This window comes from Bubalus kerabau, chromosome 1, assembly GCF_029407905.1.
Source record: "Bubalus kerabau isolate K-KA32 ecotype Philippines breed swamp buffalo chromosome 1, PCC_UOA_SB_1v2, whole genome shotgun sequence".
Lineage (NCBI taxonomy): Eukaryota > Metazoa > Chordata > Mammalia > Artiodactyla > Bovidae > Bubalus > Bubalus kerabau.
The window spans coordinates 60,458,462-60,483,666 of record NC_073624.1 but is presented as its reverse complement, the minus strand read 5'-3'; the positions used below and the strand labels follow the sequence as shown (position 1 = coordinate 60,483,666).

General features: G+C 38.0%; 1 long non-coding RNA gene across 1 annotated transcript in view; it reads left to right on the top strand.

The window, feature by feature from the left end:
* Positions 1 to 3,980: 3,980 nt before the first annotated feature.
* The window catches only part of LOC129649340 (uncharacterized), an 80,020-nt gene continuing 58,795 nt past the window's right edge, over positions 3,981 to 25,205 (top strand). Inside the window, exons 1-6 of the long non-coding RNA XR_008713096.1 lie at positions 3,981 to 4,119; positions 8,073 to 8,223; positions 8,794 to 8,902; positions 9,397 to 9,593; positions 10,131 to 10,322; positions 11,375 to 11,503. This is a non-coding gene — a long non-coding RNA (uncharacterized LOC129649340). The remainder of the gene's footprint in view (positions 4,120 to 8,072; positions 8,224 to 8,793; positions 8,903 to 9,396; positions 9,594 to 10,130; positions 10,323 to 11,374; positions 11,504 to 25,205) is intronic.

The window sequence follows — 25,205 nt, the reverse complement described above, 5'->3', positions numbered from 1 at the left end:
TGACAATGGGGTCCTAATAGTACAGATTTCGAGCCTCAGAATATTCTACCATCCTACAATAATTGCTCCATGCGTTTAGCCATATTGAGAAAGAGCATCTTTAGCCCTTTATGAAAGTGAAAGTGAAAGTCGCTCAGTCATGTCTGACTCTTTGCGACCCCATGGACTACACAGTCCATGGAATTCTCCAGAATACTGGAGTGGGTAGCCTTTCCCTTCTCCAAGGGATGGATCTTCCCAACCCAGGCATCAAACCCAGGTCTCCGACATTGCAGGCAGATTCTTTACCAGCTAAGCCGCAAGGGAAGCCCTTTATACCTTACTCTTCAGAGACAGTTATTTTTAAAATTTCCAAATTCACTTGCACCTCTATTCTCTATGAGATCTTCCCATCTCTTCCAACTGTGCCAAACTATGCCCAAAACAGGAGAAAACAAGAAGAGACTATACATGTCATTCATGTTGGCTGAGAGATAAGCTGAGAAAGCAAGAATTGTATGATGGAGGACTAAACTGTACCATCATTTGAAAAACAAATTCTTCTCTTTCAAGCTATATATAACTTATCCTTTGTAAACTGAGTGAGACTATTAATAGTAATAATTATAGTAACAACTTTCCTTACATTCCTCTATGCCAGTAACTTCAAAGTCCTCCTCAAACTTGAACTCATTTCATCTTTTTTGACAGTCTCATCCATTAGTCAGGACAGAGTTTATTATTTTCTCTTTGCTTCCCACCTCTGCAGTTACTTCCTGCTGCTCTTTCCAAACCTGATGCACCAGATTCAGAGAAGTAGAACTCCTGCCTTGAACACCTAGAAGTCATTATGCTTGGGCAGCATGCTTGGGGATATGTTAGAACATTTCTGCTGTGGTTAGCATCGCCTTAGAGCACAAATCAGTAAAAAGCTCAGGTCAGGTAACTTAGTATTACTGAAGTGATGCTACTTTTTTGAAATAGAGACAGATGACAGTATAAAAATGGATAGCATAGCTTAATTCTTAAAATTTATTCTCAGTTATATCACAGAGTGATTTCAATTCCTACCATTTCTCCAGTAAATTAGTCACTGATAATCATAATTATGACCCTTAGGTGCAATACAATGAAATGCCTCCTGAATTATTAAAATAGGATTAATTTATGTCTACCTTGTATGTCATTTTGAGGATTTTACTGCATTATCATTTTTTGAAAATTGGTCACCTGTACATATGATATATACATAAGATTAAATTTTAGTAATGGTAATATCTTTTAGAAGAAAGCCGTATTCCTAGTGTTGAATAAACATGATTCTATTTTATGTGGATTTGTCCCCTAGATTTCTGTTTGGTGTCCATGACGTTATTTGCTCATTAGGTCTAAGTTGTTATTTGAGAAGAAATAATGCCAAGTATTTGTATGAGGCTTTATTATGAATCAATGCTTTCATTGCCACATATTTCTGCCACATATTCACTGCCCAATTTATTGTATAAGCTTCAAGAGGTATTATTACCAGCATTTTATAAAGTAAACCTCAGGGAGTATGTGTGGTTTGCTCAAAGCCACATGGCTAATAAGTGGTAGAGAGGAAACCCAATCCCATTTGTTCAAGTCAAGAATTTTTTCCATCAAACCACAGCCATCTCAGAAACTGGTCTCCCAGAATTGTGGCAGGAGTTTCAGCCAGCATTGGCCTCTCTACTTGTAAACCCATCTGGCAGAGTTCTTTTCCTAGAGCTTGTCAGAGGAGTTAATATCAACCAACAAATCCGAGATTCAGAAAACTTGTTGTAATCCCGATTATCAGTGAAAAGGGATAATGTCCCCAGTATTAGATTGCATTCCATCCACCTGGAGAGGTGCATAGAATGCAGCATTCCGCAGAGAGATGACTTTATTTATCCAACAATACAACCAAGACTGTGATAAAGTGGGACCCTTTGTAATAGCTTTTTACCATATATGAGAATAGTCAGCTTTGAAAGGAACTGGAGATGTGGGCATTCTCCATTTACCTTGGATACAAAACAGATTTTCTGCCTTTGATGAAAAGAACAGGCAGTGCCCATTCTAAGGACAGAGTGTGAAATAAGAGAGAGCTCTGAGCTCAAGGTTTTATCATCACCTCCTGGTTTTATTTTTTCCATTCTAGTCAGAAACTGCTTTGAAACAAGCTGCCCTGATATTAAAAAGTGACATAGAAAAGTCACTGCCTTGAACTTGCTCATATGAAAAGTGGTACAAGAAGGTGAGGGTCACCTCAGAAGGAGAAGTGCCTTCACCATTAACAATAATCTATAAGGAACAAGCAGTGTTTGGGAGGTAGGGCTGAATTCAGAGAAATAGAAATCTGAAACATTAGGGCGGACCTCTGCTTATTCATGAGATATGACTGGTGCTGAATGCAAATTTCCAACTAGAATAAAACTCATAACAAAGCTTTCTGCACTCATTCATTCTGAAAAGTAAAGAGCATGGTCTCGTATTTATTAAGCCATTTCTAATTATTTCTGACAAATCAAATATACTGAGGATATAAAGAAGAGAAGATTGGGGAGGGGGGTTTATGATGTCAGTTTCAAAGAATTGAACAAGTGGCCCCAGAAATGAGGCCCCATTTCCTTAAGACTGACACTGCCACCTAATAAACCAACAGAGAAAATATTGAAAGGAATTTTGTCAATATTCAAGGACTAGTGTAATTTTAAACAATCAGGCATAATGGCAAGATCAAGCTTGATGTCATGGTCATTTTGTGAAAAGCTTGTCATTTTGTGAGAAGTTTTTGTGAAAACTTGTGAATGAAAGGGAAGGAGAAATATTTAACTGTGGAGTCGAGGTAAGGAAATGGATACAGGAAACCTGAGATTCCAGTTCTATCTCATCTGACCTTACTGATAGGCAAATTATTCCACTGAGTCAAAATAGCAGAGATGAAACAACCAAAGTTTCCAAAGAAAATAATTTCTAGTTTCACCACAGAAAAAGTTAAGTGTTATATTTGGAACATCTGAGATGTGTTGTCTCATTAAAATTTATGATCAGAATTAATTCACATTCATTCTAAGAACCAAATCACCTGGGTTTAATCTGTGTAAGCAATCATAAAAAAAAGGGTAATGAGAAATGACAGCAGGTCCACAGAGTGGTCAGTGAGGACCACTTGGCAGATCTGAGTTTTCTCTTCTCCTCTTTTTTTTTTCTTTTGGGTGTTGGGAAATCAATGTCATTGGTTGATGTTTGCACATGATAAGAAATAAGTGACATCCTTTCAAAAATCACTCAGGTTAAAGGATTTAAGTTACCTTAGTGAAAAGTGAAAGTATTAGTTGTTTCAATCATGTCCGACTCTTTGTGACCCCATGGACTGTAATTCATCAGGCTCCTCTGTCCATGGAATTCTCCAGGCAAGAATACTGGAGTGGGTAGCCATTCCCTTTCTCCAGGGGATCTTTCTGACTCTGGGATCAAACTGGGGTCTCTGGCATTACAGGAAGATTCTTTACCATCTGAACCACCAGGGAGGCCCTAAATAGCCTTAAATGAGACCTAAATATGTAGTGATAAGGAAAAACAACACTGCTAAAGAAAATGAGAATTTTATTTGTGAAGGATAGTTTTGTGCCTGGCACATCACTCCATTGATTTAATGATGCTCGCAGATAGAAAGCCTGAGCATGGGATAACCTTCCCACAGCATTGCTGAGGCAGTCCATTTCTTTGCTCCGGATGGCTCAGCATTTCAAGTGAGAAACCAAACTGTGCTCTTTGGCTCCTCATCACTCTCGTTCTCCACATACTTTTGGTTGCAGAACACCAAGCAGAGCATCTCCTCTTCACAGCCCTGTCATTTGTGTAGATAATTCCCAGCTGAGGCTGCTGACCTATCTTGCCAATAGAAGACGGTTGTTTCCAGGACTTTCCACTTTCCTCAGAATAATTGAGTTGCTATCAGGAAATGTACATCTTCTGTAACACTTCAGCCACCTTCTTCTACCTTCATGAATTCTAATCCTAGAATTGCCCCTGACTCAAGGATCTTTTAGGCTGATGGCTTTCTGGGATGCACGATCGTTATCTGGAGAACTGGAGACTGATTACTGATAAAACTTCCTTTCAGAATGAAAGGTTTGTGTGTTTGTAAGTCTGAGCCTTCTGAAGGTTGATGGTGGTAAGCTTCCAGAGGTGCACATGTAGGATCAAAATGAATACCTTGTGTATTTGTCTTACCGTTCTTATTTCTGTCTTTTTATGCCAGATGAGACTACACTCTGACCCCTTTATTCGAAATTTTAATTCTTGACTAGCTTTTTACATAAATACTTTCTTCTTCTTAGGATTGTCAAAGAGTATCTATCCTATGTTTGAGGCACTGGGAAATGAGGCAAGTGCCCCCCACTCCACCCCACTGCTCACTGCCAGCCCCTTGGGGATCGGCAAGTGGTTCCCAAGTCCCATGGTCCCTGGACCAAAAAAGGATATTCAGTGTATCCTGGGAATATTCAGTGCATCCTGGGAATATCCAGCTGAAAGCATGAGCTTTACCTCAAATAGCTTCTCCGTAGTTCTCTTTGGGGGCCTCCAGGCTTCTTGCTCTCTCTCTGGTGGCCGTGTCCATTTTAGAACTGAAAGAAAAAAAGGTTCCAATCTGTTCCTTTTTCTTTGTATAACTCTTAGAGAAGAGCCCGATGCTAGTAGGCATTCTGCAAGTCATCTTCTTCTAGTGCTTACATTACTCTCTCTTCGATGGAAATTTCTATTTTAGGTTCCTAAGTAGCCATATCTAAGTCTCCCTTTTGACCTGAAAGAGTTAGGACTTAAACATAAGCCTAAGTTTTTAGAATCTAAAGAAAAGAAGGGAGCAGAGAAGGAAAATACCAGTGAGGAGTGTGGACACTTTTCCTGCTGCTGAACAGTGCAGTTTTAAAATTGCATCTTTGTTGTCTGTGTCAATGTCTTTTCAGTAATGCTGTGCAAAAATATGGATTGTGATATAAAAGACAAACAATTAAGCAAGTCATCCTTTTATGCTACTTAAAAGTTAACCATATAGAAAAGCCTACTGGCTCTTGAAGTGAGTTTCTGACAAAATTTTAAGCTCTGATGATTTTTTCATATTCTGTAATTTGTCTGTGCTCTCACCAAATAGAGGGGAATGAAATTATTTGTGGAGCTATGTCACGGTGAATTTTAAAAACCAAATTGTCCCTGGGTTGAAAGAATCGCCTGTGACCACAACCAATTTTCCTAAAATCTATATTAATGCTTTTACACTGAAATGGTAAAACTTTTGACAGTCAGTGCTTAGTTGCAGCTCAAGTCTAATCTATACAAACTAAATGTAGTAATAACAAGACTACATATATTTTTTGAGTGCTTGCTCATGCCATGGGCTAGGTTAAGTGTTTTATGGGGATTCGTTTATTTAATCCTCATAACCCTCAGTGTTAATACCATTTTTATTCCCATTTTATAGATGAGGAAATTAGGTTGTTGAGAGATATTAGTAAATAACTCATGCAACTTGTGAAAAGTAGTACTGTTAGGAATTGACCTCAGGAGGCCTGACTCCATTAGGCTACAATAGGTACCTGCTCTACTGAAAGTCCCTATTCAGTCATTTTCCATTCTTGCAGTTCCTTCTACGATTTGATATATATTTTATGTTCAGTGAACATCTTCCAGAATTTAAGTTTTAAAGGAGTAAATAGTATCCCGAATGATGATCAGTGAGAATCAGTTTTGCTCTGAGGTGCATTGAACTTATTCTGACAGAAGGAGATGCTGGCTCCATATAGACGAAAATGCCCCAGGAAGAAGGGGATAAATGAGCCTGGGGCTCATTCATACCACGTTTTAATATGAATCTCTACACATAATGACATTGGTTTGGTGGCTGTGACCGAGCAAGGACAGGAAAATCAGTGTCACATGACTCTGAAGCCAGACTGCCCTGATTCAAATCCTTCCATTTTCAAATCCTACCATTTGCTGACCAGGTGATCTGGAGTGAGTTCCTTGCTGCCTCTGTGAGTCTGTTTCCTTATCTGTAAAAGAGAGACAATAGCACCTACCTTAGAGAGTTGTTACAGGGATTAAGTGAGTTCATGTCTATAAAGCACTTAGAACAGTGTCTGGCACACAGAAAGTACCACAGTGTGCTTGTTATTTCATCATCATCATCACCACCACCGTCATCATGACATCATCGTCACCACCGTCATCATGACATCATCGTCACGGTGACACTATCAACATCATGAGGTGCTCAGACATGGTGTGGCAAAAATACCAAGAGTGGTTTTATATTTAGACATTCTTAGGGCTTTTGTATGGGAAAAGATACTAGATTCAATTTATCTTAGATAGAGTTGGCTATGTCAAGTGATTCTTAAATCACCTAGATTTATTTTGGTTTTAGAATGAGTGGTAGTTTATAAGTTAGCCAACAAATGTCTTTTCATGACTCAGTCTGGAGGTGGGATTTTGCGCCCAGCTAAGGGGACCTTAGCATCTAACTCGAATGATTATTAAATGGAGAGACTAACCCCAAACCTGAAAATCTGAAGATAAGAGTAGCAAAAAAAGGGGGGTAGATAATTCTACCTGCATTAGGGTAACTAGAGTTTGGGGTTTACATAGCATAAGCAGAGCTAACTTATTTTGGGGCACTGTACAGTGAAGCTCTGAGAGCGCAGTTCTGATTCATTCCCACACATTCTTCCTTTCTTCAAAGGGTTGGAATGGATGCTCCCTAACACACTCTGAGGCATCTGTGGGCGTGAGAGAGGCTTTATTCCTTCAAGGCAATTTGGTCCAACTCTGCCCGCTCACCGATGGGGGGATCCTGGCAAAATTCCAAATGTGATTAATGTTGAATCTATTATTTCACAGGGTGGAGTGTGTTTGGGTGGATGGAGGGGGAAGCCTATAATTTCATAGCTGTTAGAAAAACATTTCTGCTAAATCGCTTTTTATTCTAAAAATTAATGAAAGGATCTCCATGTTCAAGATGATTTGATGGTATAGTACTGTCCCCAGAATAGAATGCAATCCCAGTTGCTACTAAATCTTAATAGTGCAAGTTAGAAGAGTGTAAATATTTCCTCCAAAATATCAATTACCATTTTGACCCATTTTTTTGTGAGGTTGAACTAATCTTTTTAATTAGTTGAACTCTGAAAGATTGTTCTCAATAAATATAAAGTCAGAGCTATAAGTTTTATCTAGATCAGTTAAGAAAAAGTACTGCATTTTAAAATCATGCCATCACTGTCTTGTTTAGGAAGAATATGACTTGGATTCAACCAAATGTTGAATTATCAACTATTTTAATATCCACATTCATTGTCACCTGTGAAGTGTAAGCGTTCTTATTTTTTATAGGGTCTTTGAATTGCATCCTAAATGACTACCATGTAAATAAATTAGAATAACAATCACACCATGCCTTTTTTGTCTTCATGGGTCATTCTCATCAAATGCTTAGTAATTTCATTGCACTTGTGTAATTAGGTGCAGAACCTCCACCCGAGCCTCCATGGATCAGCTATGTGGACTCTAGCTGCCAAAGGCGCTTCTCCTTCTGAACCGAGCGCTTTGCTCAGCCAGTGTAGACATGGCCTGATAAACAATGGAACTTCTCCTTTGAGAACTGGAGTCTGGACTGATCTAATTCTTTAACTCAAAAATGTGCACAGGTTTGATGAGCAGTTAAAATGCCTACGTTTTAGTAAAACGGGAGCTTAAATTGACAGTAATGTGAAGAATACCATAATTTCTAATGAACTTGAAGGCAGTAGCACTCTCTGTTGTGCAAGCTAATCAAGGGACGATCAAATCAAAGTTTTAACATGAGCTTAAATATCTGTGGCAGGGAGGCTGTTCTTGCAGGTTTATATCTGTCAGGTCTTAACACTAAACCTGTCACAGAGCAACATGGCTGTGTCACTTTTAACCAGGATGTCACATGTCACATATATTGTGAGAAACAACCTGCTTTGTGTTTTCCTCTCTAGGATTTTATAGGGAAAAGCAAAGGAAAAGGGAATTTTTTTAACACTGCATTTTTTATTTTGCAGATTTGCAGCCTCATGGAGCGAGTGACGGAGTGGGTTGCCAACTTATAGTGACTCCACTCAGCGGCGCAGAATGGCTGCGGGAAATGTGTATTCAGATAAGCCCCAAGAAATCTGCCCAGGGTGAAACAAGTACCTTTGAAGTTTAAAGCAGGTGTGTGAAGAATGCTGGAAACATAACTTCTTAGGTTTTAGATTTTTTTTTATATTTATGTTTCTCAAGGAAACTGATGACTCTTGCCTGTTCTCCTAGCTCTCTTAATGCTAAAGAACACACCCTAAAGTGTAACCCACCCTCTCTCCTAGGATTCAATATGCCCTATTCCACTGCCTGCAAGGGTCTTCTGTTTTATCAGAACTTTTGATTTTCAAGGCATGATTGTGATTTTTCATATTTAAAAAAAGGTTTTGATTTTGGAGGTATTTTTAAATTGGGAATTGAAGTTTGATAGGCTTTACCATTTGTCTATTTTCTTAAAATAATAAGTACTAATTGTAACATACGTGTTAGTTGCAACATACTTAAGAAAGTAACAATCGAGTTGCGTTTTAAAACTATATGTTCATGTTATCCTTAAAAAGTTAAGTGGATCAGAAAAATCAAGCGAAGCTAATGAGTTTTTTAGAAAGTGTAAACCACATTTCCTTGCAGGATGAAGTTGTGCTTAATAGCCTCTTTAATTTATTCAGAAACTACACAACTTTTGTTGCTATATTTTGTTAGAAAGGAAGGAGAGGCTGTTTCTACAGGTGTCAGAGAAAAATCGATACTGAGCCACGGACTATTGAATCCCGTAGAACCATGGAGGCTTGGCAGTGAAATTCTTCCAAAGGTGAGTAAGGGCATTGATTTTCCTTTTCATACAGAAGAAATATGACACAAGGAATGGAGGCTAAATTTAGACTAGAAACAAGTCTGATTTGAAACTATGCCTTTAGAAAATTGGTAGCTTTTTTTTTTTTCCAAAAAAATTAAATGAGGCAATCCAATGAGAATTTGGACCATATATTTTTCTTAAATTCACTTCTTTTCTTTATTCCTTTGGGGAAAAAAATGATCTTCTGACCAACATCTTATCTATAATTCAGATCCAGTGATTTCCTTGTGCAATACTTGTGTTGTACGATACAAAACAGTCTCTCTTATAAACTTACAACCAAGGAGGCAATATTCCTTCAGTTTCTAAGAAAAAGCATGTTACTTACGCAATCAAACTTAAAAATATGTGCCCATTACTGATCTTCCTAATTTAAACTGTGTATTCTTCCTGCTAATCTGTGCCAGAATTTTTAGACACACACTTGCTTGTTTGTGTACTTATTTTAGGGTTTCTTCTAGATTTCACAAAGTTGAAAAACTATACCTAAAGCATTGGTGGTTTGACTGCATTGCTTAGTGTTCCGTCCATGCAGGCAGACGGTGTTCCTAGGCTTGGAAACATAAATCCCAGGGGAAGTGAGCTGAAGAACATTTTATGCATCACTCATCCTATTATGAGCCCTATGCTGCTCCATCTCTACAAGGTAAGCAATATATTGTGAGTTGGCTTCCGGCAGTCGAACATGATGTATGCTCATGGCTCTTGCTTCCAAGCGTATGTTTTTGGAACTCATAATGGGGAGTATAGAAATCCTTTTATAAGTAAAAGAATAATTGGGGCAATTTAAGTTACTCACACATGCTCTAGCTTGCTCATCTGTCCCCAGGTAGCATTTGATTGTTCTACCCTGGGACCTACATTCTATAGTATTGTCTTCCTCATGTGAAGCGAGGTGGTAAATTGGTCATTTTCATAATGAATTTGAACAGAGTAGATGATCAAGGAAGATAATTCAGGCCTCCAAGTAGAAAACTGCCAAATTACCACTGCTTTGCTATATCTGGGGGTAGGTAGAATTTGGATTTTCATACTTTGTGGGATCAAAAATTGATTAAAAGGAAGTTAAAAATATGAAATGCTAGCAAGTTTGTGGTAATGCATAGGATTATCTTAATATTTATTTCTTTTTGATATCCAGTGGGAAATTCTTAGCACTCTTTTTCTGATCTTGAACTTTCAGATTGGCTGAAGCAATAGCAACCACAAAAAATTGTTTATGATTTGCATTCTAACTTTCCATCATTTGGTTAATACCCTGACTCTGGTTATCCAAGAAAACAATGTTCTAAAAGAAAGACTATTAGAAGGTTGCTGCTGCATTATTAGTGAATAACGTGGAAAGTGCAACATTCTAGATGTCCCATCATAAGAGGTAAGATTTTATCATGTCTCATTAAGTTGAGATAAAAGTTAATTTTATTTATTTTGATCCCAGCCTAAAGAAAATTTTGCATTTCAGTTTGACACAGAAAGCCATAATATAAAGCTTTACATGCATTGTCTCAATGGTGACCAGTTTCAGGGATTTAAAACTAGGCTGTTTAATGTATTTTATTTCTGCATAAATTATGTTCTTTTTATTGTTTTCCCATCCTTTCCAGCTCAGACAATTATAACTCAATGTATCATGCATATTTAAGCAAAAATAAATTATATACATGGTAATTCTTTTGGGGGGAAAAGGCAAACTATTCTCTAACCTTTGATGAAGTTTAACTTTTGATGTGTGAATTCTTAAATGTGATCAAACCAAAGACAGTGAAATGCTTGCTTTGAAGTATTCTAAAATTAACGTAGGAACTCAAGATTTCATGGTAAGTGGCAGCCTTGTGTTTACTGTTATAATAATATAAATTCTGCATGGGAAGAAAAAAAGTACAAAGTATGATGGAGAGGTGATGGAGGAGTCAGACATATGGAAAATTCCAGGTGCCCGTAGATACAGTGTGAAGATTCTCAAATATCTAGTCATCTCTATTTAGTACAGATACTGTCATACATCAAAAAAGATCTCATTGGCTTTTTTTTTGTAGCCCAAAAAGCTTAGTGTTTTTAACATCACTATGCTTTAGGTTTATACAAAATTCTCCCACAATATGTACAATATATCTTATTGATGTCTGAGCAATGTAATAGCAGCCATTCTCTCTTTGGATTAAGTACATCCTATGACTTTTCCTAACATGTGGCAAAGAAGAATTTCCACTAGATAATTTGTAGTTTATAAAACATCAGTTTTTGAGGGGGAAGTGGCAATTAATGGAAGCATAATTATCTTCAGTGTGAAAATAGTCTGGGAGGCCAGCTTTGGCGAGCAGTCTTTGACTCATTACCATTTTCTTTGCTTGCTTTGTTCTCATCCTTCGGGTTCTTTCTGGATCCATCTCTCTTTTGTTTCCCTTTGACTCCACTGTTGTATTCCAGTTGGCCGTTAAAGAACAGAAACAGAGCAGTAAGACTGCGTGGCTACATTTTCCCAGTGCCACCAACTGAGAGTTAAGCTGACTAACGTGTTGAAAGCCCAGCCCATTTCGTTCACAGCAGGCATGGCAGGTAAAAGCATTTCTGTATTAAAGTACATGCTTTGTTTCTTCAAGCTCTTGGTCTCATTTCTCTTGTTTGCCAGTTGGGGGGAGAAACAAAAGTAGGTTGGGGACCAAATGCCTGGGGTATTTAATCAAATGCCCAGCGACTCTTGATTATAGGATACAGAAATTTCACTTTTGAGGATTAACTGGTGGATTTTGTCAATCCAAATAGGTATCTCCTTCTACTCAGCATGTTATTGGGCTACTTCCTACCACTGACTAAATCAGATGTCATGGAAGAATCTCAAGTAGTTTTAATAACTCTTGGGTTAGCAGAAACTAAATGTGCAGGGAGAAAATTGCCATTAAATATAGGTTTTTGTGAGGGTTCTCAAGTTATACATTTTACGTGTTATTGTTTGCTTCTATTAAAATAAGAAATTGAGAATTGATTTCTTTGTGTTCTGTTAATTTGACCCCTCTTTCCTAAGTGGTAGGTATAAACCTCTTTAAATATTTTATGAAGATCACTTAATCAAGCAAATACCCTAACACATATCACTGTGCTGATCCCTGACCCTTTGACCTGTCACTCTGCCACGTTGGTTGCCTTTTTCTGATATCCTTGCAGAGGAGAATTTAGGGAGCAGAAGGCATGAGGAAAGGTGTTAGTCTTCTCCCTGAGCAGCAGTAGGCAGTGGAATTGTCCCCTTGGAGGTGATTTCCTTGTGAGTGGTGAAATTGGGATGAATAATATCATTTTGCATTTGTACTGAATATATTATTAAGGAGGCTTAAGGGTACGATGTAAGAGTCATCTCAGAGGGATAAATGTAATATACATTTAAGTTGGGAAGACTAGTGCTCTGAGATACATCTGATTATTGAGATACAGCTGTAGCAGGCTTTATGAATAAATCAAAATATTCCTCACATGGTGCCCACATGTCATATATTAAACAAATTTTATCAAACCTCTTCTTTCACTGGATTAGAGGCTGTACTTGTACCTTCTTATGGTGAGGTATAAATTTTGTTTTATGTTCTATGACCATCCTATGGCTATTTCTTATCAGACTCAATCAAAAGTTAACAGAGATTGCCATGGAAAAATAACTCTCCCTTAAAATGTTAGCAAAAATTCAATTGATAAATATATGTTTTCACATATGTTTTTTCATTTATATATCTACAAACACATGCATACATATATATGAATGATTAGAGGCTTATAGATATCCATGCCATAACTATATCTGGAATTTTTTCAGAAGTGTGAGGTCCCTCCATTTTAGCCATTAGACGGATTCTTTAGCCAATTTGACCTTAAGCTGACAAAGATTTTCTATTTATAAATATCCCTTGGAAAAATAAATAAATAAATAAATATCCCTTGGGGTCCTTGAAGAATCTCTGACACTCGTTTATTTTCTAAAGAAAGGTTTAGGATCAATAAGTTCAAAATATTTCAGACTTATCATGTACTTCTTTGCTTAACTAAATCAGCGTTGTCATGAGGATAGCCAGAGTCTTTGGGACACTTGAGATGGCTGTACTTTAGTGGATGAAGTGACCTCCCAGTGGTCTAATAGCATGATATCTCACATTTGGTTCGTTAGTGCTTTCAGGTTTTCAAAACCCTTTCCCAGTATAGTCATGGTTGATAGCCATCCCTTCTATAGGCAAGGGACAGAAGGGTGGGGGATAAGAATGATTTTTTTTTTTTTGCATTTCTATCTATTTGTATGTGTGTGTTTCTTTTTCTAATTTGTTGAATGCAACATGCTGGAGTGTTAAGTGTCTTTCTTTTGTTTTTGGGTCAAATAATTGCATTAAGTATGAATACACAATTGTTGTGATGAGGAGAGAGGGAAAGAAACGGTTACCTTTCAGCTACTGTGGTTCTTAGGGGCCATGGTGCTCCCTGTTAATGAGCTAAGAGGAAGGATGCATCATTTCTTTCTAACATAACATAAAGACAACAGATCCTTTAAGTCAATTCACGTTTAAATATGAAGGTCAGTGATCCATGACCAGCTTGCATATGTGCACATGCATATTCATATGTATATACTTGTCCAGATTTTTCAGCCAAGTTAAAAAAATCGTGGAAAGGAGAGAAGAGAGCCTCTAGAGCCTGGGGAGTGGGGTGCTGCCCCAAACAGGTGCCAGAGCAAGTCCATTTTTAACTTGAAGTTTTAGGTTAGACATTCAGTTACATTTTAAAATATTTTATTCTTTATGTATTGTGATTGCTTTATTATTTGAAAAACTTTTAATTTACTTTTCTTGGGCTTCACATTTATTGAGCTTCTCCTACGTGCCAAGCACTATCTTACCCCTCCCCCAACACTGTCACATATTCTGGATAGTCCTATTCAAGCCTGAAAAGCAGAGAGCAGAGATATACAAGTTTGTGAGCCAGATGAATTGGCAATAGATAGGTGACTTGTTGGAGAAGGAAATGGCAACCCACTCTGGTGTTCTTGCCTGGAGAATCCCAGGGACGGGGGAGCCTGGTGGGCTGCTGTCAGTGGGGTCACAAAGAATCGGACACGACTGAAGCGACTTAGCAGGTGACTTGTAAATCACTATAATTACCCACACTGTGTACATTTCCTACCTAGGGATTTTAGATGAGCATTGTCAGAATTTATTAAAAAGCCCCATCAAATCTGTAGGATTTTGTTGAACTTAAAGCAATTCCTTCAGAAGGTTACATTTTTATTGCCTATTTTTCAGAGCTACAGAAAGTTCTTTTTTTCCCATTTCTACTTTGATAGATGTTCCACACTTAAACTTTCATGTCCTTCCACTTTCACTCTTTCTCGCCTTGTTTCCATTCTTTTCTGAAGGTAAACTGCTACATTCTTTTCCTTCTTAATCCAATTTTTGTATACCTGATGTATATTAAACCAGGAGATTAAGAGCACAATAGGTGGAAGGCTCTGGCTTCTTTGCTACTGAGTACTAAGTTGCTTCAGTCATGTCCAACTCTTTGCGACCCCATGGACTGTAGCTCGCCAGGCTCCTCTGTCCATAGGATTCTCCAGGCAAGAATACTGGGTGGGTTGCCACATCCTCCTCCAGGAGATCTTCTGGACCCAGGGATTGAATCCACATTTCTTGCATCTCTTGCATTTGCAGGTGGGTTCTTTGTGCCACCTGGGACTGGGTCTAGAATATTGATGTGTGTGTGTGTGTGTGTGTGTGTGTGTGTGTGTATCATGATGAAAACACTGCAGCTTAGATTTGGTGCACAAAGGTAGTTGTTAAACTGAAATTAGATTAACTGGTTTGAATTCTTGTTTTACCACTTACTTGGAGGAGTGTGGTAGGCTGCAGTCCATGGGGTTGCTTAGAGTCGGACATGACTGAGCAACTTCACTTTCACGTATTGGAGAAGGAAATGGCAACCCACTCCAGTGTTCTTGCCTGGAGAATCCCAGGGACGGGGGAGCCTGATGGGCTGCCATCTATGGGGTTGCACAGAGTCGGACACGACTGAAGCGACTTAGCAGCAGTAGCAGCAGGAGGAGCCTGGTAGGTTGCAGTCCATGGGGTTGCTTAGAGTCGGACACGGCTGAGCAAATTCACTTTCACGTATTGGAGAAGGAAATGGCAACCCACTCCAGTGTTCTTGCCTGGAGAATCCCAGGGACGGGGGAGCCTGGTGGGCTGCCGTCTATGGGGTTGCACAGAGTCGGACATGACTGAAGTGACTTAGCAGCAGCAGGAGCTGTAAAAACAGTTTCTAAATTTACTTCTTCAGCTATAAAATGAGGAAAGCAGTCATACCCACCCCCATTTGGTTGCTGTGAAGATTAAACAGAATAATAAGTGTAAAACACAGTGCTTGGTAGATAGTAAGAGGTCAATAAATACAAGCAATGATCAGAGTATTACTGATTTTTATTGCATGTCAGTGCAGATACATGCATACGCTGTATACACAGTTTTCTAAGCAATGCCTTATTCAAACAATAATGGCTAATCTTAGGCAAGTTGTGAAAAGTCAGTATGTCCCCTCAGCATTGCCAGCTTTTATTGACTAGCTGCATTCTCTCCTGACTCCCTTTGAATGCCCGGTGTTTGCCTCTCTTCTTGCCTTTACTGGTAAAACCTCCTTTTAAGTAAGGACCGGAAAGTATCCTCACAAAGGTCTAGATGACTGAGAACTTTTGAGCTGTTGTGTTTGTCAGGGTCCCTGAATTCTTATCAAAGATCAGATGCAAAGCTGATGAGATTCCAGGCACCTGGAAGCAGCTGGAGAAGTTTGTTTGACAGTGTGATCTCTCCTTTGCCTCTTGGAAGTCTCCTCAGAGTGGAAACAGTTAAGTGGGCCAAGGAGTAAGGTTCCTTCTGGTGCCCGAGGTGCTGGCATGGGCTCTCCTGGAGGTTGTCTGACATCCTCAAAGGCTGCCTCTCTCTAAGCCCTGGGGCCATTTAGGAATGTCTGTCTGCTTTTCTGGTTTTTTTTTTTCCCCCATTTGTGTGTATGGGTTTTGTATTTAGTGATGCCTTAGACCACAAGCATTAATCCTTTGAACATTTTTTCCTAATACTCTTCTTTATTTTTAGATATACATCCACTCACATATTCATTCTTGGTTATTCACTGTATTTCTTTCACTTACGCCTGTATTCATGATTTAAAGTTTTTCACACATCACACTATTATTCTGAGACATGCTCTTGAAATATTCTTTTTTTTTTAAATAGCACCCTGTTTTTTTTATTCAAACACGTCATATTGTAGGATACAAAGTTGGAATATGAAGTCGTGAAGGAAAATAATTATGCATCTATACAAGTGGCCATCATCAGATTAAAATGTAGTGCTTACTTAATTCCTTACATAAAAGTATATGGCTCAAAAATTTAAACAAAAAAGACTTAAAAATGTTGAAAAATATGCAAGAATATGTTGATAATTTTTTTTTATTTTATTTTTTTCTGGAAATTCTTTTTTTTATTATTTTATTTTATTTTTAACTTTACAATATTTTATTGGTTTTAATGTACCTCTACTTTACCTGTATTTTCTGTGCATAAGTTTGAGGATTTGAAGGACTGGGTTCATGTTTCAGGTATGCCTACACAAGGAACTTATGGCTGGAAAATCATTTCTCAACTTCAACTGGTCAATGGAGGGGGCACTGCTTTGTGTCGTAAGCCTCAGCTGAAAGTGTGTTGTAAACTCAAAAGTGAGGTAGAAGCTTTTATGGCCTTCTTTTCAACCATTGTGACTGCCTTCTCAGGCAACATTTTTCTGGAAGGGCATGAAAAGATGCATTGTGTTTAGTAATTTGTGAAAGAGGAGACAGGATTTTCTGCCTTTGACATTTTTCCTTATTATCTAAGATAGCTCTTCTGTGTATTCTTATGATACCTCTGTCCATTATCTTCTGCCAGCATCATGCCATATAATGCAGAGACAGCCCAGCCAGAAATTCTTAGATGAAACTGCAAGAGGAGACACGCCTACTGGAGTACAGAAGGGGCCTGTCTAGATGGGCTAGATCCACAAACTGTTTTCTCAAAGGCCCCAGATCATTCTTTTGAGCATCTGTGTGCAGCATGGTCAGTCTGAAATGCTCCTAGGTCACTCGAAAGTTTGGACTGAGCCCATGAACCATAACAAGATCCTCTATACAAATGAGAAGAGATGATAGCTAGTATGTATCAAGTACCTACTATGCTTAAAAAAAAAAAAACAACTTTCAATAATAATAACTGCTAATTTTGGGGTTTTAGTAGATGCCAAGTAGGTGCTGAGTTACAGACATTACCCAGTTATCTAATCCTTATAGAGGCTTTGTGATATGGTATTGTTGTATTCATTTTACACTCGAGGAAACTGAAGGCAGACACCAAAGCCAGTGTCTTCGGTTTTTTTCCTGCAGATCCTGGGATATAAACAGCATTATGTGCATTTTGCAGATAAGACTGTTGAGACACAGGGGTTTGAAACAACTTGTCCCCGTGGCTCTGGGTGGAAGCACTAGACTCTCCTGCAGGTCTGCCTGACCCTGCACACCAGGCACCACTGCCATTCTGAGTCGCGTTTCCCTCTTAATTTACAATCTGATGCAGATTAATACTTTCATAAAATAGGATAAAACTGAATGACTGGAAAGATGAAGTTAAAAAAGGCATATAAAACACAAATACTTCTTTATTATAAGATTCAGCAAACATTAAATTACTCTCACATGGCTACAGGCACTTCCAAATCCTTGCTTGCAGTTTCTGGCTTATCTCATTGTGGATCAGTAACAAAACTGCCTGCTCCAGCACCCGTGCAGACAGTGCTTTGAGGAGCGCTGTCTTAGGCCTTTGAAATATGAAGATGAGACAGTTTCCTCACTCAACAACAGAAGTCTTATAGCCATAGATTTAATTTAATAATACCCAGGTTGGAAATATACTAAAACACAGTTAAAAGTCAGGGCCCTTGTTGTGTGTGTGTGTGTGTGTTTTAAATCTAACTGAAGTTAAATAGAATGTCGTAACAACATACCCACAGGAACGAAATTAATTTTGTATGGAATGTGGCTATTACATGAAGGCCTATCCTCTTGTAACCTCCATAACTGAGAAATGTAGACCACTGTAAATTAGCTTATTTGATATAATAGAGATAGCCCTGTATTGAGAGTATATCACTTTCTCTCCAGAGGACATGTTCATTGTTGTATCGATTCATTAATATTCTCTCCCACTGTCTCCAAGTAGGTGAAAGAAATGAAAAGAAGTATGATAACAAAGCCAGCAAAGCAAACATTTCTGGTTAGTTTCCACTGTGACTAGAGAAATGCTTGTCACCTCTCCTTCTTGCTGGGCAGAGCAAGTTAGCTTCACCATGGTCCCTTTTTTGGCATTCCTAAAAGCAAGTCTTAAAATAGAATGGCCATGAAAACAGCGAACACACGTTTCCCAGGGGAGGACGGGGTCTGCAGCAGGTGCCTGTCTCCACATCCATCTGGAGAAGCGTCTGCAGGAAAAGGATGAGGGGGGAAGGCTTAATAAACAGAAGATGTCAGAGTCGCTGTTTTTGATGTTAATTAGCAGAATTGTATCCCAGATTTCAAGAAAATGCTTAGTTTTTGCCTGATTCCTAGCCCACCTTTCCAAGCATATGATGACTGTTCATGCTGCGTTTACATGGTATTAGTTTTGGTTATGGAGCTTCCCTGGTGACTCAGCGGTAAAGAATCTGCCTGCAATGTAGGAGACGCGGGAGATTGGGTTCAATCCCTGGTTTAGGAAGGTCCCCTGGAGGAGGGCATGGTCATCCACTCCTGTTCTTGCCTGGAGAATCCCATGGACAGAGGAGCCTGCTGGGCTACAATCCACAGGGTTTCAAAGAGTCAGACAGGACTAGAGCACACACAGTGTCGGTTATGGTTAATCTTAATTGAGTTTTAGCTTCTCGGAAGAGGTGCTAGATTTGAGGATCTGTTTGTATCGATCATTGTATCATGTTGTGTCACAGATTCTCTGCAGCCAGTGGAGGTAAAAATAATGGCAGAAAATACAGAGGATCTTTATTTCTCCTTATAACGGAGCTCTTTGCTGACCATGACATTGGTTATCTTAGTACACTGAAATTCTAATGAAACTCCATTCTTGTCCTTAAGCAATGCCCTATCTCGATATCTAGTTTGTTATTCAGATTTGCTGCAGTCATACACACAGTGATCATTCATTTATGGAGTATATGCTATGTGCCGGGTCATATGGGAGACACAATTATGAGGACTTAATTCCACCTTCAAAGAGTTTCCGGCCTGACCGGGGAGGCAGAGGGATGCAGAGATAGATTTAGAGTTTTGTAGCATCTACTATAATAAACAGGGACGGACTGACTTGTGAATGTAGGAAAAGTGACTCACTTGGGGTATAGAGTCAGAAAGTGCTTCACAAAATGAGTGACATGCAGCCTAGGTATAGAAAAATCAAGAAGCATTTTAAATTTAGTAATGGTAAACATATGGGCTTCTCTGGTGGTTCAAAAGGTAAAGAATCTGCCTGCAATGCAGGACACCCAGGTTCTATCCCTGAGTTGGAAGGATCCCCTGAAGAAGGAAATGGCTACCCACTCCAGTATACTTGCCTGGAGAATTCCATGGACAGAGGAGCCCAGAGGGCTACAGTCCATGGGGTTTCAAAGAGTTGGACATGACTGAGTGACTAACACTACACTCCTAAAGACATATCAATATTTTTGCACAGTGTTAATTTCCTTGGGTTTTCATTCATGGTGTGTTTTCTTAGGACTCACTAATAGGTCTCCCAGTGGAACTACTGTTTTTATGGAATATTTTGTATTTCTCTACTTCATGCATCATATTGCTTGTGTCTGGACAATAGCTAAAAGTTAGGAGTGGTTTAAAGCAAAATTTTATTTATGATCTCAATATCTCCCTACTGACTATCTTTGCCATATTGATTGCCAGCAGCTTTCTTCTAGTTTCAAAAACTTACCATCTGCTGATGGTTTTTATTTCCTTCTTCCCCTACAATAAAATTCATTAGTAAGTAATGAGTTCCTAACTGTTAAGTAGGACTTTAGCCTTGCCTCCAAGATCTATAAGATAAGACATACCTAAGATAGCGTTTTATTTTTTAGAAAGCTAATAGTTAATGAGTTTGAGCTATAGGAACCTTGACAAACAGAGGCTTTTGTTTAAAAAAAATAAAGAAAATTAGTAAAACCAGAAGGAGATTAGAGAATGTTTTAAAACCTCCTTCCCCCTGCCTTGTTTTTTTTGTTTTTTTTTTGAGGATTCCAGGAAAAAAGTATGATACTTTTAAAAAAGTAAATAAGCACTTTTTAAGAATAAAGATTGTCACCATTTATTGCTAACTGACAGTTTAGACAAAGCCAACAAAGAAAAAAGATTATATTAAACAACAGGAAAATTTCCCAAGTGAGCTAAATTGCTGTCTCAGAATTTGAGACATTGGATGAGGTCACAAAGAATTTAAGTGTCATTGCTAAGAGATGCCATAACTATGGTATATGTCAAATGAAGTGTGAAAGTAGCACATCTTTATACAAGTTGAGAAAGTGGTGAGAGTGAATCCCAGGATTGTATTTTTGAACAGACACACACTTTGTTCCCATCCAGAATCCTGCCGTTCTGACATCAATAAAGACATCTGAACATCTGAAGAAGCTGATAGAAAATGCTCGATAAATGTCAGTCGCTGTTCACTTATTAAGTTAGACTGATATAATTAAAACACTATTTTTAAACAGAAAACCAGAAACTTGGCACCAGATTTTACATGTGCCAGACACAGTTCTTCTAGGGATTGGAGACACAGCGTTGAATGAGAAAGAGTGCTTCTTATCCTGTAGCACTTAAGATCCAGACAGGGAGACAGACACTCATCCAGTGTGAAGCGTGTGACGACAGGTTCAGTAGAGGGTACAATGGGTGCAACTAAGGAGAAAATATATACAGGTCTTGGGGGTGCCTGTAAGAGTTTCCTCAGGAAGTAAGGTTTTAGTTTGGAGTTGAAATATCAATTGAAGCTAGAGGCTAGATTGCGTGAAATATGGAGTCTAGGGATAGGATGGAGAGAGGGAAAATGTTGAGCAAATATGAGAGATAGGAATGGATTTCCTAAGAGAGTAGATTCTATAAATTGCAGAATATAAGCATTAGAATATAGATCAGGTAGCTTTGATGAGCAGGAAGACCAATTACCAGAAGATGAACGATCTAAGACCTAATGTCAACTTGCATGCTTACCAAAAGTCAGCTTATGGATGTCTGTATCTCATAGCAGATTCTCCAAGCAAGAATACTGGAGTGGGTTGCCATGCCCTCCTCCAAGGAATCTTCCCAACCCAGGGATTGAACCCAGGTCTCCTGCATTGCAGACGATTTCTTTACTAACTGAGCCACCAGGGAAGCCCAACTTCTTGTCTTTCATCTGTAAAATGGTAGAAATGATATGGACCTTGCTTAGCTTATGGGATGACTGTGTGGATCATACTAATATATGAAAATTCTTCATAAGCAGTGAAGATATTTGATAATGAAGCTTGTTGATTAGTACTTTACATGGAAAAGGAAACTACCTGGGAAAAATTGTTCCAAGACATAAATCCATTTTGTAAGATCTAAATCTAAGATTTATGAATTCCAATGAGCCAGCCCTTCACGTTAATAGTGAAGGCAATGATATAGAATAGTGGGGACTGTGGCAAAATGGAAAAGGCCATGCATGGCCTGTCTGAAAACCAAGACAATGCATTGTTATATAAAAATATGGCAATGCCAGGTCTTGTGATTTTACCTTTGAAAGATCTGGTTGTAAAGTTGGAAATTCAGATGTTTCTGTGAAACTAGTTGGTGACTAGTTCAAATATTCAACAATGATCCTTTTAACAACCCTCTCCCTCTAACACACACACACATAAACACACACACACACACACACACACACGAGAGCTGTGAATTCTGACCTATGGATTGTGACATCAGGCTTAAATGAATAATGGAGAGTAAATATATCTCTAATCATTTGAAATTAATGTCAATGGCATATAAATTATCTCCATTCTTTGGTGCACAGGGCAGAATGTGTATGTGTGTGTGCGCACATGTGTGTGTGTGTCAGTCACTCATTTGTGTCTGACTGTCTGTGACCCCATGGATTGTAGGCCACCAGACTTCTCTGAATTCTCTAGGCAAGAGTATCGGAGTGGGTTGCCATTCCCTTCTCTAGGGCATTGAACCCAGATTCCCTCATTGCAGGCAGATTCTTCACCATCTGAATTGCCAGGGAAGCCCATAAGGGCAGAATACTAGGGTAGAATATCAAATGATGTAAATGGCAGTCTTTACGTTCCTTGTCACTAGATTCCCAGACATTTTCCTTACCCTTTCATTTTTTTTCATGTCTGTAAAACCCATTGCAGCCTTCAGAGTCATATTTGCTCACTTTTATGTTGAATATGTTACTCCCTGGCTCAAGATCTTTTAAGTATTTCCCATCACAGACATCAAACTCAAAACCTTCTTTCTCTTTCTCTTGCTTTGTGTTCCTTTTCACTCATACCACCGGATCCCTACTCTTTGCTCTCTACATCTTACTAAGAGCCAGCTCTGTCTTCTTCATGTATATTGAATCTTCTGAACCCATTTTATTAACTGTCAGCTCTCAGAGTTCTTTAGAACCACAATATGCAATTGCAGAGCTTATAGTTATTTTTAATGAATGTCCAGAAATTTTCTTAAGCCGAACAAGAAATCTGGGTCTTGTTAATCATTTATTAGTATGGCCCTGTCTTACTAAACTATAGTGTCTCAAGCCCAATGGAAATAGATGTCAATACCTGATTGAGAATGTACACACACACTCATTTAAATTACTCAATTTAGTCTAAATTTAAATGGCTGGATTTCCTAAAATACACTTCATACTTTACATTAGCATTATCATTATAATGTTAAAATATTGTCCTAAAAGTGTTATTAGCACAATAACTTTCATGTGTAATGGATGTAATATCATAAAATCTCAGCTTTGATCACTGGCTTTTGTATTCCATAAAAGGACTCTGAGTATTATTGTGTGTCATTTTAGAAATATGAAGAAAAAAATTCTTAGAATTACATTTGTCAAAAGTGGTCAGTTTTATTTATTCTTATATTTATTTTCACCATATCTTCGAGGTGGCTTCCCAGGTAGCGCTAAACAGCAAATGCTTGGATATGACAACAAAGACTGAAAAGGTCTACAGTGGAAACTGAGATTCTCAACACTTGTCTTCTGCAGTAGTGACTATTTCAGGTTTTTTACTGTGATTACAGATGGTTCCTTTCGTGAAAACCATAACAATATATGGTAACAATGCCATGTATTACTAACTCTTGTTCTTTTGACCCAACTAACAAAATGTACACAGTTGCTGTTGCATATTAATAATGGGTGGGTAATACACAGGTGGCTTCTGTTTTACTAAAATCACTTGTTTTTATTCTTCTAGAGATTTCAATATTATACAAAGAAAAATTTAAGAATTAGGCTTAAGTTTTGAGATCACTGTCATGACAGTTTTTAAAATGAATTTAAGAAATATTCTACTTATATTGATTTAATTGCCAAAAAAAAAAGTTAGTCTGATTTGTAAATTTTCTGATAGGACAGAAAGAAAGTATGGTCAGATCTGGGTACCTGAAAAGCAGTTTCTTTTCTTATGCATTGTCAAAGAGGATAAATACACAACAAATTTTATATATGAAGGTATTAACCATTTAAAACATTTATTGACTTCTGTATGTATGAAGTCATTTTAATATTAAAAAATTATTTTAATAAAAAAGACCATTATAGCTGGAAGGGATTGGGGGCAGGAGGAGAAAGGGATGACAGACGATGAGATGGCTGGATGGCATCACTGACTCGATGGGCATGAATCTGAGTGAACTCCGGGAGTTGGTGATGGACAGGGAGGCCTGGTGTGCAGCGATTCATGGGGTCGCAAAGAGTCGGACACGACTGAGTGACTGAACTGAACTGACAGCTATTGTAAATACATTTAATGGTAAGTTATATTCTCAATATATATAAATTAGATAAGTAGACTGAAAAATATAAACATATATGACTATATAAGGTTTTATATTATAGTTGACAGTAATGCATTTGTTATCAAGCAATCTTAATTGTACAAATATGCCCCATAAATATAGTTTAAAAATGACTTAAAAATCTACTGTCTTTATGACATATTTACCTAATTTGTAAAAGTAATGTTTGTGTTTAACCTGGTAGACTTATTGAAATGAAAATAATGGTGAGTTTCTTTACCTTACTGTATTCCCATCATTAATTTTCAGTGATTAATGTAAAATATGTATGCATCAAAAATGTATTAATTTGATATTTACTGACTTCTTTCTATAACCAAGGCACTCTGCTAAAGCTCTGAAGATAGAGATGAGTGAGATAAATTCTCTGTCCTAAAAGACTTCATTGTCAAATCAGAATGACAGGAAAATGGATACATTGCCACACAAGAAGTTAGAGAAGGTTTATTGGTTTCAATAACTCTACGGGTAACTGAAAAAGGTTTTACCCAGAAAGATGAAATTCAAGCTGTTTACTAAAAGATACAGAATGAAGACATAGTGAGAAAAGCATTCCAGGCAGAAGAAAAAAGTAATACCGGCAAAGGAACCTCACAGTTATGGTGGGAATTTCAATATGGTGAAGCTTGGAGTCTATGTGGATGTGAAGGAAGAGAGGTAATGAATTAGAAAGATGTGATGAGGCCAGATGGCAGTGAGCTTTGAATGCAAAAGAAAGGAATCTAAAATTTCTAATCTTGTAGAAAATAGTCAACCAACGTATATTATTATATTTTTGTTTTTTAAACAGTCTTGTGGTTTGAAATGCTTTGTTGTTATTATTTCTAAGATGGTTTACTCTGTCACCATGGAAAAAATATATTTACTGGCTAAAAGGAAAAACAAGACGGAATATTAAGGAAGATTTTATAAGCTTCCGGTGGTGGTTTAGTTGCTTAGTCATAGCCAACTCTTGCAGCCCATGGAGTGTAGCCTGCCAGGCTCCTCTGACCATGAGATATCCCAATCAAGAACACTGGAGTGGGTTGCCATTTCCTTCTCCAATAATTTTCTAGCCTCCCCAAATAATAAAAAAAAAAAACCTGATTTTAAGCATAATGATAAAATGAA